A 5,524-nucleotide genomic window follows, 5' to 3' on the forward strand; every position below is an offset into this window, starting at 1 on the left:
ATCTGCCTCCTTTTCTTCTGCCTGGACTTCATTTAGATTTACATGAAGCATTACCACCCTCTCCAATGCAAAACAAGTGAAATCGCCTGATATCCAAAGCAGAACTGCTGTCATTTCTATCTTTCTTCACTTAGAGCTAAGTATAAGAAAATCTATATTTCAGTTACGTTTGCATGCTCTTAACTGGATTAAAATGTCTCGGATCAGTGGTGCTGTTGGTCTGTTTTGCTCGTATCTATACCAAAGCAATACTGGGAGTGTACTGAGCAGCTGAAATTTCCCGTACAGTTCTCTTTTGGCAAAGATCCAGTAGCTATTTGTTCAAGCACTCAATAAATTCAAAAAATACATTATTCACAATTAAGTTGAAGTATCAATTTCCACTTCAGCTTTATGTTGACACAACATTTAAAGTTGGCCCCTCCTCCCCCCGACTCAACGACACCAGAAGCACACGCCCCCTGACCGCGGTAGAACACCACCCGATGTAGCACCTGCAGCGTCGCACACGGCAGCGAAAGAGAAAGCCAACCCCAGATTCACTCTTATTTTGTGAAAAGATTTGTCCACTTTGCATTTTGCCTATATTTGCCTTTTTTTCGGCGGTGTATCCACCATTTTCGTACCTTTCTCTTGGATACATGCTTGTGCATTCAAGGGGACTAAACACGCAGTGCCCAAAAGCTGCGTCCAGAAACATCCCGAACACAGCAAAATAAGAAAAACACAGGCAGAGGGTAGCGTCTCTAGATCCAGACATCGCCACACACTAATCGGTCATAAGTGATGTGAGTCTATAACTTGGTTTCAGGGAAATTATTTTTATAATATGTATATGTGACAATTCATGAACATACCCACATATTCGGGGAATCATTTTGTTGAACTTGACCAACTCACTCAACCTGTTTTGCGTAGGCTGAGTGAGTAGTTCAAGTTCAACTAAATCATTGCAATTATTAATATTATTGCAAATACTCTTCAAACCTTTGTAGGCGGACTATCCAAGTATGGCGCGACCAAAAAGGTCCATCTATTGAACTTCTATCAAATGTGTAAATAAAAAATAGGTGAGAAACCTTGAGTAAAAGTAAAATGTCTATTGTTGGGTATATATAATGCAATATCGTACATTGTTTAGACATTCATAAAAAGTAAAATTAAATTGAAAAAAATAATAATAATCAATTCCAATTTCATCATATTATCATAAAATGTTGCTTACAGCATGAACAGACTATTATCTAGTAACATATTCATTGCTTTGTTTGCTTGTTTTGAAAAGACAATCACATTGAACATGATGTGCAGCCTCAATCTAAAACCCCAGAAAGCATCAGTTTAACTGAAAATGTCGTTAATCCACCCAAATGCAAAGATACATAAAGTAAACCTTTGTATCAAAACACAAACAAGAGACAACTCTTTAAATCCAATCATGTGGTGAATAGATGCCATGGCATTACACATTTGCAATTATCATAACAAGTATATTCCCTAATATAAACTTACCACCCACTGTATAAATCGTTAGTATATTATAAACAGAGACAGCACTATCCAATAGGAATCAAAGCTCATACCTGAACGACGTTAAAGCGGCCTTGCCCTCAAGGTAAATTCAGCTGGGAAGGTTCATTATGAAAGCTCATCAAGCCCAACCCATCTGCTGCACCCTGAAAGGTGCAGAGTCCTCATGTTGTATCTGAGTGAAAAATAAACCGAACAAAGAGGCAATAAAAAACAAATTTCAGAAGATTATGCCCTTTCCCCATTGTATCCTAAAAAAGATGTTGCATGCTAGGATTCAGAATCGAAGCAGAAACATTGGCATTTGTAAAAAACTCATGTAGCTTTGCTTGCTCAAAAGAACAATGAGACCTTTGGCTGTGACCCTTTTCTTCCCTTTTCTATCCTTATATCTTTAAATCTCTGTGTTTTTACGTCAGTGACAGCACCAGGCTCAAAGGCTACGGTGTCTGTATGGGGTCATGTATCAGGCTTGCCGCGGGGTCGTGAGGACATTAAGGAGCGTGATACAGTGTGTCTGTCATTCTGAGTGCTGCAGCTGCACTGCTGTGACTTCCTTGGCTGGGCTGTCCACATCCACATTTCACAGCTCCAACGTGACTGCTGCAATGAGACAAGACATTGCAGCGTCTCAGTGCCAAGTCCTCGCACAACCACTTGCTCCCTCTCAGAGAAGAGCATCTGGAGCCTGGCTGCCGCTTCCCGATTTGCTTGGGTCATCCCCCAGACTACGTCATCACAGAGGACATCAGGCTGCACTCTCCATAAATTAAATCTGGGACTGCATTTACACAGGGACAGACAATGTGGGTTTAACTCTTGAGGCACAGATCCAACTTTGTCACAGCTACACTGTATCTTAAGAGGGAAATGTTATCTTTTCTTCAGTTTTCTATTTTCTATTCAAGTAGTGTCACCTTGCCATGACTCCATTACATTGGATTTTGTTCAAGTGTGAACCAGCCAAAGGGAGTGTAACGAAATACAAAAACACCTGCACTTAAACATGTTTAGATCATCTCTACTGTATTTTAACCACCATCCCGTATCACAATGTGTGTGCACAGGACCACATGTTTGGAAATTTGTATTCTGCAGGTTCTTGTTTTCAATAATTCATCATTGATGTGTATTGATTTTCTATCACAGGGACCCAGGCTTGACCTCTTCAGTGAAGTATGGTGTGCTTCAACAGCTGCCCTGCCCCCCCCCCCCCACAACTTAATCCTGAAATTTAAACAACACTGCCATCACAATGTGGCAGGTTTTACTTCTCTAAGGGGACACCTTACTGGTTTCCATTTAGAGTGCCTGAACACTGTTATGACACAAAGAGCTCCCATGTATTTAGAACAATGTACAAATATAACATGTAGGTCCATGTGAATATGACAAAAATATTCAGGGAATATATAAAGACCCCATGTTTTCAGTAAAGCTCCCTCACATTACATGTTTAGGAATCACATATTATAAAATAGTCCAAATAGTAGTAAATGGACATACTAAGCACTTCTTTTGGTTATTAAGGGGCCCCTGCTGGTAGGACCTTGGACCTTTGTGTGGGGGAATATTATCTCTTTTCATGCCAAACCGAATTAAACATGCCCCCAACCAGACTGGAACTGAGTCATTCAAAACCATTTCCAGCGCGGTGGTGCAGCCCTTACCCGAGAGGAGAGAAAAAGGAGGCAAAGTTTGCTCATAGATTGGCTGATCAAGCTCTAAGCTCATGTGACGTAGGCTAGCTGATACTCTTCACTCCGGCTGTCTTCATTAACTTGAAACCTCTCAGTTTGTATGATACACCGGCTATCATGCGTTTTCACTTCAGCCGAAGGAGTTGCCGTAACCCTCCCGGCATCCGTGACGAACCCGCCACCATTTATAGCCTCGCGGTGACAAACAATCTTATTATGAGATTTAAACTTTGCCTCGACTAGACCGGAGGATCAACATGCGCTTCTCTCGCACTTATTCCCCCGCAATTTCCCAACTGACACAATAATACCAAGCTATACCTACCCGCCTCCTTTGACTGTGTTTAAACGCCGGTGTCAGCTCTCGGTGTAATAGAAAAACCCAAGCAGGGCTCCGGGTCTGCTCAGCATAAATAAAGGTGAGCAGTGAGAGGAGCTCAGCCCTGAATTAAATCACTCATCGCTAAATGGATCTGTGAGACTCTCTCTTGACGCAGTCAGCCGCTGCTTCGTGCGCCTTCAACCCGAAGACAGAAAACTGGGATTCTTTTTTTTTAAATTTTACTTTTTATTTTGTCTAACAGAAATATCTCCTGTGTCGCTGAAAATGCCTTGTGGTGACATGCAGTAAGCTGCCAGCTTTGTATCGGGAAGAGGCTTTTGCTCCGTGATCGTCAAGCAGGTAAGCTGTTAACAGTGTCGCTACATTTTGTTTTGACTTAAATATCGCAGACTTTGCAGATAGCACACTGTACTTTATGTCTTTTGCATTCACACGGGGTAGCGGTAATGGTTGAAATTGAATGCTTTCAAGAATATTTGAATAGTATTGCTCGGATGTTGTGCAGAACCAAACAGTAACTCTTCTACCACCAAGAGCATACACACCGTACGAAATGCACAGCTGAACTTGTGCACCATTACGCCGAAAGTCGGTGCATTTTACGCTCGTTTCTTTGCGAGATCTTTGCCAGCTGACTGTGAACGGGACATGGACTGCGGTTCTTATGTTACAGATAGTGTTTTACCTTTCTTTCTTTTTTTAAGTTGTATCATTCTGAATATTAATTGAAGTGAATAGCTGTGCATTTTAGGACACGGTAGCTTCCACCTGATCCGGCTCCAGAGAAAGTAGTTCGCAGCTGTAGACCTCCAGTAACACCGCCCGCTGGAGATGTGGCTTCAGCACCACGGACAGCTCCCCGGCCGCTTCAGCTCAGCCTAAACTTTATTTCAGAGATTTACACAAAGAAACTGACTATTCACTTCTGAGTGACAACTCATGGTAATGTATTTATATTTATACATGTAAAATATTAAAATATCTCCATTAAGTCATAACAAACGGTATGATTCTGACAATTTAATGACCAGGGCATTGCATGGCCTGAACCTATTATGTTGTCAATACACAGTCTTGTACTTCCAGTACAGTAGCCCTGGCGGGTTCTCACTCAGATTAGCTGAGGATTTTGCTGCGTCTGTGCCATCTGTCTGGGAAATGCTATACTATATACTGCACGCTAGATGTGTTGATTTTTTTGAATTGTACATGGCTTCATATGGATTTATTTCTTTTTGTTTTAGTCATAGGCCTATAATTCTAAATATGTTTATCCATCTCTGAATGAAGAAAATGAGGAGGAGGAGGAGGAGGAGGAGGAGGAAGAGGTGGTGGTATCGGTAGGGATCTGTTGCCCAAAGCATTGGGGTTAAAAAAAATGCTGAAACAGTGCCAGGTTTACAGGACATCGGACACACGACAGCCAGAGAAAGCCCATACTGTAGGAACAATTCTCTGACTTTCCACTCAGCTGCACTATGGACATAGGAGTAGGAGTGCTGTATCATCTCTGTTCTGGTTAAATAATGGTACTGTCTTGGTGACATTTAAAGCCAGGAAAGCCTTTAAAATATAAAGCTGAAACAATCTGTTTCATGCCACTGAACTGCATGCATTCTATTGTCAGCGGTTGCCCTCGTTCCAGTCATTTCACGCAGAAGATCAGTCTCAGCTTAGCCTTTACCGTCAGTGTGAATCACTGTCTTACTTCTTCTAACTTTTAACGTCTTGAGTTATGACCGTTTCAAAACATCTTAGTTTTGCTGCTTTTGCTAAAGCTTTCTCTCGCATTAGCCTTCGCATCTCCCTTTTCCTGTCCCCGTCTCCCTTATCTTGATTATGCAGCTGGATGATTGAGTCAGCTATTTTGTATGCAAGTTGCTTTAGCTTGGTTCTTTGTGGAGGAGAGAGAGAGAGAGAGAGAGAGAGAGAGAGAGAGAGAGAGAGAGAG

At 41.7% G+C, this 5,524-nt stretch overlaps 1 protein-coding gene across 2 annotated transcripts in view; it reads left to right on the forward strand.

Moving 5' to 3' along the window:
• The first annotated feature begins 3,189 nt into the window (after positions 1-3,189).
• elfn1a (extracellular leucine-rich repeat and fibronectin type III domain containing 1a) overlaps positions 3,190-5,524 on the forward strand; it is a 60,644-nt gene continuing 58,309 nt past the window's right edge. The window contains exons 1-2 of one of the 2 annotated variants that reach the window (XM_031861887.1): positions 3,190-3,649; positions 3,815-3,912. The gene's annotated coding sequence lies outside the window, so the exon portion shown is untranslated. Of the gene's footprint in view, positions 4,516-5,524 lie in introns of both variants that reach the window. The other variant, XM_031861888.1, reaches the window with a different exon arrangement.

The sequence above is a fragment of the Anarrhichthys ocellatus genome, unplaced genomic scaffold (genome assembly GCF_004355925.1).
Source record: "Anarrhichthys ocellatus isolate YVR2014 unplaced genomic scaffold, GSC_Weel_1.0 scaffold26, whole genome shotgun sequence".
NCBI lineage: Eukaryota > Metazoa > Chordata > Actinopteri > Perciformes > Anarhichadidae > Anarrhichthys > Anarrhichthys ocellatus.